This window comes from Xiphophorus couchianus, chromosome 2, assembly GCF_001444195.1.
Source record: "Xiphophorus couchianus chromosome 2, X_couchianus-1.0, whole genome shotgun sequence".
Classification (NCBI taxonomy): Eukaryota; Metazoa; Chordata; class Actinopteri; order Cyprinodontiformes; family Poeciliidae; genus Xiphophorus; species Xiphophorus couchianus.
In genome coordinates, this window is record NC_040229.1 from 24,221,131 (window position 1) to 24,234,965 (window position 13,835).

At 40.3% G+C, this 13,835-nt stretch overlaps 1 long non-coding RNA gene across 1 annotated transcript; it reads left to right on the top strand.

Moving 5' to 3' along the window:
* Positions 1–922: 922 nt before the first annotated feature.
* On the top strand, positions 923–3,328 carry LOC114150423 (uncharacterized). Its single transcript, XR_003596745.1, has 2 exons — positions 923–1,675; positions 1,870–3,328. It is a non-coding gene; the product is annotated as an uncharacterized LOC114150423 (long non-coding RNA).
* The last annotated feature ends 10,507 nt before the right edge of the window (positions 3,329–13,835 follow it).

The window sequence follows — 13,835 nt, forward strand, 5'->3', positions numbered from 1 at the left end:
AGAGCCAATAAAATCTTTAAAAAGAAAAAGTTGCACTCTGCTTTAAACAATAAGTGTCGCCAAACAAATTACTGACACAGAGAGCCTGACTGCATGGCGCTTAAGTAACTAGTTAACATGTAATCCACAGGTTGGATTTAGGTCTGGATTGAACTTTTAGGATATAAATAGGCTTTGACTAAAAGTTTAAGGGTTTTGTTTTCGTTCTGATCCACTCCAGTCTTTCAGTTCTTCCAGCATTACCCTGTATTCACCTCAAGTCGCCTTCCGGTCAACTCGACACCTTTTTCCTGTACCTGTCGAACAAAGCAATCTCCACAGGCTGCCACCAACATCTAGGGATTTCATATAGAGTGGATCTTCCACCACATGCTTGCCAAAAAAAAAAAAAGGGCAAATTTTGGTCTTATTTTACAAAAACACCTTCTTCCACATGTTTAGTGTCTTTCCTGCTTTGGGCAAAATGACCAACATTAAGAGTCCTTGTCAACAAATTCTTCCACTGGAGCTATGAAGCACTGCAGCTCCTCCAGAGTTATCATGAGCCTCTTGGCTGCTTCTCTGATTATTGCTTCCTTTGCCCTGCCTGTCAGTTTAGATCAGGGGTTCTTAAACTTTTGTTTGAAGGTTCAAGCATGATATTTTTTTTCTAAATATGTTCAATTAGGTCTGGAACGAGAAGCAGTAAGTAAAACAAATTCCACCCTATGTCAGAAAATTGTTTGATGCCTTTTAACTCACACAGCGATAATCAACATTTTTGGTTGTGTTTTTTTTTTTTTTTTTCCCAGATGTCCACTTGTACTGAGCCTGGTTCTGGTTCTGCTGGAGGTTTCTTCCTGTTAAAGGGAAGTTTGTCCTCTCCACTGTCGCTACATGCATGCTCGGTATGAGGGATTGCTGTAAAGTCAACAAAGGCACCGGGTCGAGGCGGGTTCTGTTCCCCCCTCGACTCGTCTCTCTGAAACAAACTCTGGGTTTCTACCCTGCAGTTACGTCCGTTCATTCAACCCATCAGACGTTTCCTTTTTCCTCTAAACACCCGCTTTGTAATCCTTTCTTTATTCAATAATCCCAGATAAAACCTTATTTGTTTTGGATTAGTCTCAACATGTTTTGCAGATGCAGTTTTTTTTTTTTAAGCCTGGAAGACTTTTGAAGAAAATGATTTTTCTTTTTCTAATTATGAATCTCTACTCGTACTCAAGAGGCACGTGTCACATCAGCACCGTTTTCAAACCAGAAATCCTCTCATTCTCTGTTGCTTTTTCAAGCCTCGTATTAAATCACTCGTCTCTGCTCTTTTGCACAAATTTATCTCTTCGTGGCAGTGAAAAGCGGCGCTGCTGGAGGAATGTACGACAACACAGCAACAAAGAGGTGTGGGAGAAGTTCTTGGTTCGGTTGTAAATTAAAAACCTCTTTCTTCTCGCAGGAAGAAATTTAGAACTGCTGTTTTAATCTCAGTCGCTATTCTCCCCCCCCCCACCCGCCTTTGTTTATTTGAAGGAAGAGAGGGAACTGGAAGGAAATATTTCATGCTCATGTTCATTTTTCAGATCAAAACACAGATACGGAGGAGTTATTGGCGAAGCGTCTTGGAAATGAATGCCCTTTTCACAAAGCCTGAAACATCAACAACTCATAAACATGATCCAGTGGAGAATGGGAGCTGGTAAGAATGTTTTTTTGTCTTTATTAATGCTCCTTCTTTTTTTTTTTTTTTCCTGATCAGCCTCTCCAGCGCTGCTTTTGTGACCTACTTGTTATGTTGTGACATATTTTTTCATTCTTGCCACAGTCTTTTTCCCCCCCTTTATTATTCATTGCAATGCGTTATTAATGGAGCTGCGTCTTGTGCACAAATAGATCCTGACAGCTTTGGACCTTTCCGTTGACGCTGGGAGCCTCAGCAGTACCTGACTTGTGACTCCTCGTGTAAACAATAAAGACCTGATCCTGTCTGAACATCTTCCAGTGAGGGAAACCGGTCCTTCCCCCCCCCCCCCCCCCCCCCCCCCCGAGGTGCAGCTGTTGTGTAATAGTGAAGATTATCTTTCTATTTAGTCTAAATCGGACGAGCAGATGTCTCAAGCCTAACTGTTACTGACTTGGGGACAATGTTGTAATGTTCCAATTAGATTTTGCTGTGCAGTTTGAGACATTTTCTGTGACACTTTTGTGTAAAAATGTACAGTTTTCAGATCAAACAAACTTCACTGGTCCACACAGAGAAAAAATAGCAACTGGATGTTGATGAGTTCACAGGGTTGCCCATTTTAGGCCCTTTTCTCGTCATTTCTGTTGGAAAACCTGGACTTTTCCTCCACATTTCTTAAACATCTTTATCTTATCTTTGACTGAAGGAGAAACTTCTGGGATCAGGGCGTGCGTAATGCTGTGTGACGCATTTGTTTTGTTTTCTTCTTGAAATCATTTCATGCCTCTGAAATCTCAAAATGTCTCTTTCTCTGCACTGGTTTTGATACCCAAACTATGATGCTACTCACGTTGTGTCTACAATGGGGCTGTTTTCTTTTAATTAATTAAATTCACTGACATTTTGACCAAAATAAAAATATTTTCAGCATCAGTCACATGTCCTCTGAAAGAAACGACCAACAACGTCCTATTATTGATACAAAGTGTATTTTGTTATTTGGCATGCAAACCTTTTGGTCAGACATAATGGACTCGAATTTGTTGCATTTAAACTCAGCCTCTTAAAACTGTTAACTTTTTCCAGTTTAGTTTAAAATATGTTTCTTTTTGCGGTAACAAACTGCTAATCATGCCCTAGAATCGGCGTTAATGAAACTGTTAAAGCTTTCATTAGCTTTAGTGCAACTCCAGTTCTCGAGTGGATGAAAAATAATGAGGCATTTTCTTTAAACATCATTTGTTTATTAATATAAACATATAGAAACTTGGTTTAAAAAAATAATAAAAGTTTGTTTGTGACGATTGGTCCCACTTTACTGTTTTGTTTTTCTTATTTTTCTAAATCAAACAAACTGTTTAGCTTTTTAGCAGACAACTAAGTGTTTGTTTTTTTTTGTTTGTTTTTGTTCCCAAAACTGACTGATATTTTGATCGGTTCAAAATCTAATCTGTCCACAGCATGAAGCTGCCAAGACCAAGTTTGCCTGGATAAAACCTATTATACGTCCATTTTGGGAAACTGTTTGCCGTTTTGTAAAGCTTATGTATAATAATAATGTTGATCTCTTAAAGTTTATATTTACATGTTTGTTCACTGAGAGCATGTGGAACCACAGTCATTGTTTTAGCTTGTTTGCCCAAATTTGACCAATAAATTTGATTCTGATGCTCAGTGTTGTTTTTGTACCAAACAGACCTTATGAATTAGGTGCCCAAACGATCAAGCTTAAATTAAGCCAGCACTGGAAGAAAAAAAGCCGCCATGTTGCAGCAATACTCCTCAGTCCAGAATGGTAGAAAATGATAAAATCCCTGCAGCTCCTTCTGTTTTTCTGCTTCTTGCCAGAATCCCTGACCAGTTCAAAGTTTTGTCTTTTTATCCATTTGGGAGAAATGTCCAGTTTTCTCCTTTTTGTCCTTTGTTTCCCAATCTTTAACTACCTTCGCTGCACAACGCTGTATGTATAACGATGGGGGGGGACTTTGTTTGTGCCTTTCTCCTGACTGATACCTTTGTGCACTGAAATCATTTTCATCCTTTGCAACCTCTCTGGAAACCAAGGCTTCAGATAAAGGATGCAAATGAGCAAACATAAAGGAAATCCCACCAGGACTGCTTTAGCACACTTCAAGTTTATCCGATTCATTATAACTGATGGCAGGTTTGAGCTTCAGAAGACTGACTGTAGAAAAAAAGTCGGGAGGTGCTGCAAGAAAAATGATTAGTTTAAGTGTGTGCGCCTTTATGAGACCCAGAATATTGCAGTTTTTAAATGACTTCCTCTTAGAAATGTGTTTCTAGTTGAATATGCCACATTGAGCTTGGAATGACTGATCAAAGTTTCATTTTTTTTGCATCACAACAATCTGGCAGAGATGTGTCGACCCTTGAGAGCAACACTGTAATGCTCTGCACAACCATAATGCTTTGTTTCTGCATGAAAATGACATGCATATATAAAAATACGGCTCCAGGAGAACAGCCAGTGGATAACATGTTGTTGGTGACATGTGAGCAGTGACCAGGTCTGCAGTAATGAGTGTCTCTGGTAATGATTGCCCACATCCCATACTCCGGCCCCTTCGTGCATTTAGCCGTTTTACTCGGAGTCGCACTGCTCCACTTTCCCACCAGACTGTGGAGTCAAACCACAGTTAGACTTATTATTTATGGATGATGGTACTTTATCAGATCCTCTGCGTGTCATCACGGGGAAAACACAGCAACAAAGGGGTGTGGGAAAAGCGCACTTTGACTTTCCTTCCGCTCGGAGTTGCAGAACCGGCTTCCTTTCATGTCCCCTTTCTGGTTCTGCTGGGAATACTGGGAGGATCTGGTGAGAAATAAAACCTCCAATTTATGACAAATCACTCTGAGTAGGAACAGAATGTAATATTATATATTTCTCTTTTTTTTTTTCCTCCTGAAATTTTAAATAGATGACAAGGAGTTAGTGTAAAATTTTTCAGCCTAAATTGCAACCTTTGTGACGTTTGCTTTGAGGCAGCCGGATAATGCGTCTCAGCTTTGACACCGAGTCTTAATTGTGTCAGATTGGCAGGTTAATTTCTTACGGTCAAGGGCAGCGAGTGAGATAATGATGATTGCGGAACAAGGTGGCGACAGAGGCAGAAATAAATGGTCGGACTTGTTTTCTCGTTCTCTGAACTAAGGCTCTTGGGAAGGCCAATTAGTGAAGGTACATTAACCAGGCCTGGCGTCAGCTTCCCTTCCACCTCATGTGAAGTAAAAGAAGTCTGTCTCAGTGTTTACAGTGCCACGAACAAGTATTTCCTCTTCACAGATTTTTTTTTTTCCCTGCTTTTGCATTTTGTCACATCTAAAATGTTTAATATGAGGCAAAAATAAATAAATAAATCACCGGAGTAAACACAAAATTCATTTTAATTTTAAAAACAATTAAAAATCCACATATATATAAAACAAATAATCACATCTGGACCTAATTGTGCCACCCTTGTTTGTTCACCTCAAACATTTAGGTGTGAAGAAAAGAATAATGAAACGAGTCCATTTTCATCAGACGTCACCACATGTCCTGCTTCTGCGCTGTCAGGCTTGCTGGGAAGAATCCGCCTCAAACTGAACGAAAACGTCTTTCTCGCTGACAAAAGCGACGTTCGCAGAAGACGGAGGAAGTGACGCTGCGCGGCTGGGCGGGGCGACGACAGAAGAAATCACACACAATCACACACATTGTGCACTAATTAATGCCGGAGCAGTTCCGCTCATCAGCATTATCTCCACATCAGTGGCATTCTTCCCGCAGTATCTCTCTGTTGGCGCAAATGGAGCAGCGGCGGCTCTCTGGTTCGTCCACTGAGCCTGATCCATTTCTCTGCTGGAGATGAAATAGGTTTGTACCTGGACTGTGATTGGTTTGCTGCCAGCCTCCCTTTTCTCCCAGCAGAACTCCTACCCTCTTTTTTTTCTGTGTGGTCTCTTTCTATCTTTATCTTCCGTCCTCATCCCATCCCCCCTCCAGCCCCTCGCTCCCTTTATTATCTTCTCGTGATATCAAGCATTAGGCTCCGCTCCTCTATTTCCTCTTCACACTGAGCAATATTTTAGAGTTAGATGAAAGTCCATCAATCCCCCTTCGGCTTGAGCGGGCGTGCCAGCTGGAAATAGGATACGAAAGAAAAATCTACCGAGAATATGAACTGTTTTAGCTGTACAGTTTGTTTACTTTGCCACCCTGGACGGCCATCCAAAAAAAAAAAAAAAAAAAAAAAAAATGACCCAAACCAAAACCACTGCATCACAAATCGAAAAGTAACACCACTTTACAACGAAACTATACTTTGAAACTATACTTTGTAACCTGGACGCCATTGAACTTTTTCCTGATTTTAGCTTTTTGTATCTGAAATGCCATTGTGTTCTAGAGATGCTGGTGTTTTGTCAAGTGAACAAGCAGGTAACTCCTAGATCACATCTGTTGGTAATTAGACCAGAAATGAATGGAGTGCAAAGTAAAGGTGTGAAGATAAAATGTATTTGGTTCCAGGACGTGTCATCGTGGAAGGAAATGAAATGGCAGAATCTCTGGCAAAAACAGGTGATGAAGAGAAAATCCACAGAACTACAAGTTCCATTGATTAAATCTGACATTAAATTGTTCATTAGGAAATACACACAAAGGGAAGAGTTTTGGGATTTTTATGGCAGAAAAAACATTCATATATAATATGAAAACACGTTGGATTAGCAAGGAAAACGAGATGGAAAAGGAAAGAAGAAAATGTAATCACTCAACTCAGAATAGGGCATCCAACAGGAACATGTACATATTGTAACCAGCAGGAGACAGGGGAACATGTACTGCTTCACTGTAATAAATACAAAAACATCAAGAATTCACCTGATCTGGACTCTTAGAGGAAAAAATCAGCCAGCAGATTCAATATGATTATTTTATTTCTGAAAGCAACTGGATTATTTAGTCAAATCTAGTTTTTCTGTTTTGTTTTCCCATCCTGCCCATTCTCCAGATTTGCCGTCCAATCTAGTGGGGGCAGTAATGCACTTAAACTAGTCTGCCAACCTCTAAAAGAAGACATTAAAGCGAAATACTGCTGTATTAACCTTGGTGAGGGGAAAAAAGGCCAAGCTTGCCTGTTTTCATATATTTTTCAACATAATCTATATGATTTCATGTGTAAATTGGTGCAGGTGTGTCTCCGTTGATATACGTGTCTCTCAAACTATCATTCTAGCCAATTGTGGATCATTTCATCAGCTCTGTAGCTTGTACCTTCACAGCAATGACAGCAAGTTTTGAGCTAACTCAACTCAACTGTGAACTTTTCTGGGGGAGAAATTAAATCTTCACAGCTAGGTAACATCATGCGCTACGACTTCTCGTGTTTTCAAAGTTTCTTTAAGCAAAACATCAAAACATATGTAATGTCTGATGACAACTGTTTTTCTCTCCTTTTTTCGCTGACACGCTGCTGATACAAGCCCAACATAAAGCTTTTAATGGCCCGTCTTAGCAGGTAAAATGTTGCTTCTCCTTTCTAAATCGGTTTTCCAGGGCTGTATATCATGTTTATTAGTTGTTATTGGTCATACTTGGACCGTAAATCACTTTTAGGGAAACATTAGTTCAGCCTGCAGACAGAAAAATGGAGACTTTGATACCAGATTGGAACTAATGTTGCACATCATCTGTTAAGTTTTGCTCTCTGTGTGTCTTTTTTAGCGGTTTGTTAATGGGTAGTTTTATCAACATATTCTGAAGACATTAATGATCCTTTTGGGTCATTTTGTGACGCAAGTTGGGAATGAGTTTGACACTCCTGGCGTAGACCACACATCTTGGACAGGTTTGAGGTCAAGGCCATATCAAAAGCTTAATGTTACCCTGCTTTATTTGCTCCTAAACCATTTTTTGATGTGTGTTTGAGTCTGGGTCGCGTTACAACACCCAACTGCATCACAGTTTAGACCAGTGGTGTCCAAAGTCGGTCCTCGAGGGGCAGCATCCTGCAGGTTTTAGTTCTCTCCCTGGCGGTAGTAACAACCTTTTCAGCATGTCAATGTTCTTCTTAGGCCTTCTAATGACCCATCATTTGGTCCATGTGCGTTAAACCAGGGAGAACTAAAACACGCAGGACGGAGGCCCTCAAGGACCCACTTTAGGCACCACCGGTTTAGACCACCTGGCTGTTGAGCTCGGGTGAAGAAAGAAACCTGGATGTAATCTGCCTTCTTCCATCCGCTCTGTGCATAGCACCATTAACCCCACAGCATGATGCTGTCATCACCAACTGGCGCAGTGTTCAATAATTTGAAAGCCGCGACTTCCGCAAACCCACTTCTTGTCAAACAGTCCAATCTGTGTCCAAACCATAGTTTTTTTTTACCCCCAGAAAGCTTGGTTGCTGCAAATTTCAGTTCAGATTTAATCCTGTAAGACTCAGTGTTGTACTATTGCATCTCTATTAAAAACATTAAAAATAGAACAAATAAAAAAATACAAATGTACTTTCCCCAAGCTTAGAGATTGGATCCAGTTGTTTAGACTCTAGAAGGGTGTGTGCCTTTCCAAATCAAATCCAATCGTCTGAATTTACCACGGTTGGACTCCATTTTAAGCTGTGGAAACATCTCAAGGATGATCAGAGGAAAAGCACAACTTTGAACTGCATCAACAACGTATGAAGCAAAGGTTCTGAATATTTATGTACATGTGATTTTTTTTCTATTTCTAATAAATTTGCAAGAATAATAATAAAAAAACAACCCAAAAACGTTTTTCCACATTGTCATAATTTGGTATTTTTGTGTAGAATCTTGATGAAAGAAATTAATTTAACACAGTTTGGAATAAGGCTGTAACCTAACAACATGTGTAAAAAGTGAAGCGCTGCGAATACTTTCCGGATGCGCTCTACCAATGTATGATCTAATCCTAACCTCGCCGCTGCAGTAGATGATGGAGATGTGAAGACAGACTGCCTCCTCCTCGCCGGGAGACAGCAGGACAGACATGGGAGGTGGGAGCAGTGCGATGTGCTTTTGCACTGCAGTTTGAAGCGACACGTAGAGAGGGGGGCCTTTGCAACCCTTGCCTCTCAGGGCTCCTTTGGCCTGTGTATAATTGATGAGTAAAGTGAATAAGAGATGAGTTTGTGACTGTCAGCCAGTCTGATGGGGACGGACAGAGCTCGAGTTTGGCTCCCCTCATCTGGACGATGATGACAATGACGGTGACGGCGATGCCTGTGTTTCCTTCATGACTCCGCCTGCGCTGGACCGCGCCCAGAGTCTTCGTCACCTCTTCTGGATGGCAACACAAAAGGCAGGCGCACGTGCAAGAAGAGAAGAAGAAGCAGAAGAGAAAGAAGAAGAGGAGGAGAGTGAGGGAAAGGTGAAGGCAGGGTTGAAAAGTGGGGGCAGAGTGGAAGATAGATAAAGGACAGGGCAGCGGACTGGAGTGGGGTGAGTGGTAGACAGAAAGCCGCGACAAGACGGAAAATAACTGGAGAACATGTCGATCATTTTGGAAATGGAAATGTAAGAGAAATGTATCCTGCAACCCTAAACCTTTGTTAAAATTTCAAAAGGACCAACAGCTGTAGTCTCTGTCTGCATCTTGGTAAAGGTATACGGTTAGCTCACATGTGGTGTGCTTAAAGCTGAATCTTCCCTCATATACTCCTCCATCAAAGTGAAGATGACCAGTGATCAGAATTTAGACTTGGTTTTAAAGGTTAATACCTTTACAAGCCACAGTTTGATGGGATTGTTATTACACAGTTGTTTTAGTGCAGCGAGGGGTCAGGACCTTTTACTGGGCTGCCGTGCGGCGCTGATCTTACACTCAGATTGAAAAGAGTGAATGTGCATAGATTAGGATCAGGGTAAAAATGTTGGTGTGTGCTCCTCTCATGTCTCTACCACTGTTTGGGAATGAGGTAGAATGGACCTTCCTATTAGAAACGCACAAGTCAGGAGTTTATGGCAGATTTCCAGCCATTTAGTTTTTGTAAAGCTTTGACTTACCAATACTGAATTTTTAACTCGTACTTTTCTCTAGTAACCTTAATATTAGAGGGTATAAAGAGCAACGTGTCTGTTGAATGTAAAAATTCAGTTCAGTTTAAATATTTCTGATGGAGCCAGTGCCACCAAATTTACGTAAGCTCTCAACAACAACCAATGTAAGATGTAAATACAACTAATTTTAAAGGAAAATAGTCTACAAATGAAGTGGCTGAATGAGCAATTAAATAGAAATTGCACAGGAAATATAGATAAAGCACACATAAGGAAAATGATGTGCTCAGTGGCATAGATGGCCAAGAAACCAGCAGAGGTCTGTCAGTATTTAGAAAGCATTTATATTCTATAGAAAGGTTTCTAATTACCATAGTATTGCATGGAGTGGTACAATTGGTAAAAGCAAAGAGATCTTTTGAAAAGTCCTATTGTTGCAGAACACCCTGATGGCAATATTAACTATTACATTTCTAAACTTCTGATTATTGCAGTGGGATGGACTGGTGTTGGGACGTGGTGGCCACACTTTTTTTCCCCCCAGTTTTGACTTGCGGTAATTCCATGTGTTTTCTACGGTAATAAAATGTTTCGGATGTTACCGTCAGGAACTGTTGGTATTTCACCATTTTTTACTGTAAAGTTTTTTTTACAGTGTGGGATCTAGGATTTTAGTAAGGGGGTCTACATAAAGTTTACCCCTAAAATTTTTTATGACCCTCTTGACTTTTACGACCTCTGTAAAAGTTTCAAATGTTGCGTTTGCTCATGTCTTTAGAAACCCACTAGTGTGGAGATGACTCCTTGGTGACAGAAAGTAACGATGAAATATGAAGCAACAAGGATGGAAACATTTACTCCTCTTTGTAACTTATCTATTAGCTTGTTTTTCAGGGACAAGACAGTCAGAACCTTGAAACAGGTTAGTTTAACATGTTACAAATGTTCTGCTTTCAGAATATCTTTAGCCAGTGGCTACTTTGCAGTCTTCAGCACAATGCAGCACAACAATAATCAAAGCACAACAACATTATTAAATTTCATGATTACAAAAATCAGAACAAAAAATATGTCAAAAGGAAAATAGTCATTTATTCTTAATATATCTAAATATTAATGTTTTACAAGTATGTAAAACATACATAGAGGTTCTATGAAATACATAGAGGTTTGTGGATGTAATGGAGAAAAATCCAGCAGGAAAGTGGTGTGAATAGTTTTTCAAGGTACTGTACTCTTTATAACATATATACATACAGTAGTTTCCTCTGTTTAATTCTTCGATAGTGAAATAGATACGCTACAGAATCTGAGAGAAAAATCTCCATCTGTCTTCCGCAGAGAGAAAGTGTGTCCTTTGTCCAACCTCTGGGACTGGCTGACATTTCTGCTAACGCCCGTCACATGAAGCTGCTGCTCAGACGCCTCTGACCGCAGGAAAGGCCAGATATCTCTTTGTGTTTTGAAGTGAAAGGTCAAAGAGCAAACTCCTCAAAGCATGCGTGAAAATGTAATGTAATTTTTTTATTATAATTAATACAAATTACCACCTTTTTTTAAATTTTGTTTTAGCTGTGTTCTCATTTCATGTTTCAGAAGATCCAACACAGATACTGAGTGGCTTTCACAGCTGCTGGATGTGGAACGTGTTAAATTTGCATCAATCCCATCAGTTAGTAACATGCTCTCCTTGTGCAATCTGAGAGAGTGAGCGCTTGTAGAGCTTAAGGTCTCCCTCAGCCCTCTGATGCACTGTGCTCTCCCTCTGCGTTTAGCCTTTTGGGGGAAGGTGTTAGCTGGATGTGAAGCAGGCAAGAAGGACGGCAATGTAGAGAGAGAGAGAGAGGAGAGGGAAAGAGTTTCAGCTGAGCGCAGCGATTTTCTCCCAACTCCCGGATGGCTCCCAGATGTTTTTTTTTTTTTTTTTGAAAGCCATCGCTTTCTCTGCATTTGTTCTTTCAGTTAGTGTGGTGTTCCCATGTTTTCTTCTCCTCAGGGATTGAAGCTTTGAAAAAAGTGCTCCTTTCACTTTGTGTGATCATTGTCATCCTTCGTCAACTAAACTCTTCTTAGAAACTCTGAACATATTTCCTGTCCTTTCTGAAGGAAAGCACCCCACTGCATGATGCTGCCACCACAAGTTTTCACAGTGGTTGTGGTGTGTTCAGGCACAAGAAACAAGTACTAGCGAGTGAAATCCATATTTGTGCCACACTTTTTGGATTTTATTTGTAAAACCGTCTATTTTCTTTCACTTCAAAGCACTCTCTCTCTGTTGTGTTTGTCTTTTAAAATAAATTCTCAAATGTGAGGTTGTTGTGCGATTAAATCTCCCTCGATATATGATGTATATATATACATGTTGTCCGGCTTTTGCTACATGCACTGAAATCGGTCAATTCTAAACAATGTTGTATTTTACTTTACTTTCTGTCTGCTCTCACGCAAATGTAGTCCTGAGTATAACAGATGCTGGATTTGAGTACTTGGAGTGCAGAAATGATAGCAGACGTGTTTGACCTTTTGGTGATTTATCCAAGCTTTTCATGCTTCTTATGTAAACAACAGGGAGATCTGGCCCTTGTTTGGCTGATGGCTCTTTTCTTAACAAATTTATGTTTCTTAAAAATGGCCTCCATAAATATTTTTTGCTGCGTGCACATCTTTAATAGCAGTGAATCATGTCTGATTACAGGGCTATTGCTCTGGATTCCTAAATACCATAGTTGAGCAGTCTTTAGAACTAAGGATGAAAGCGCACAAGCTCTGAATCACTTTTGCTTTGTTTTTTTATTATTATTTTTTTTTTCTCGATCTTTATCCTCGTTTCTGGGAATCCTGTTGGGTTTTTTTTTTTTTTGGAGCCATTGCACCTTTTCTCATTTGTGTTGACTGTTCACATAGTTGTGTCAACAGATTGCTGCAACAGTGTGACATGAGGGACATGAGTGACAAAGAGCTTTATCTAGCCATGTGTCTCTGCACATATTTCACACGACTGTTTGCTGGGGTTGACTGTAAATAGAGCGATCTCTTTTGATGACGCACAACCTTCTGCAAGCTCATTGATATGGTGAGGGAAGTCAGGGTAGCGACTGCCTCACAAGCAAACGCATTCCTGTGATGCAGAGAGAAGCTCTTAACCGCGCTGGATTTAATGCAATTACAGATCCATAAATGGGTAAAAGTTATTCCACATGCTGCTTCGTGTTGTGTATTCCCCCTCACGCTCTTTGTTTCCTTTAATTCCTGATGCAGAAAACGTACCTCGAATCTTATCTGCGCACGTAACCTTTAACCTCAGATGTCGCGAATGGGAAAAAAACAAAACAAAACCAAAAAAACCCAGCAGTTTGGTAGAAGAAATCTTCTGGGAGAGTTTTCATTTTCAAGAAAGATGAATCTAATTATTGCACGAAATTGCTTAATTAGCAGCAATGCACGCAGCAGGACTTCAGAACAATCACTAACCTTCCTGCTTTGAATTAGTTTGTTGTTTTTCTTTGATAAAAACGCTGATTAGCATATGGCACAACGATGAACCTTCCTCCTCTGAATTAATGTACCAATTTTCTTTTCTTTTCTTTTTTTAAAATAAAATGCTCATTTTACATATGGTAAATGAAGGCCCTTCCTCTTCCTGCTTCCCTTTGTTCCCATCCTTTCTTATATACTTCTAAGTTTTAAAAAGATGCTCACTGTCCTGTCTTTGTGTCTACTTACTCAGTCTCTAAGCAATAACCACTAATCAAAAGAGTTCCCTCCGATAGCCCCCTAATCTCTCCTTCTGCCCTTCCTCTTTCCCTCCTTTTACATATTAAAGTGATTTTAGTGTCACACTGGCACAGTTCCCACTCTAAATGGTCCATGGCATACAGAGCTGCTCTGACTCCTTTCCATCCTCCTCCAGCTCCTGCCCCATCTCTTTGTTTCACACTCTCCCTCTCTCTGGCTTGACATGAAGCGAGTGACGCACAGCGCTTCTGTTTGGAAGTGACGGCCGACCTAGCTTCGGCTGCGACGTCGTGCAGTCCTCCAAAGCTTGTCTACGCACAACTTAACCTGCCAGATGCATCATTAACTTTTTTTTTTTTTTGCCTTTTAATGCAGTACAGCGGCAAGTAAGTTTCATTTTACGTTTATG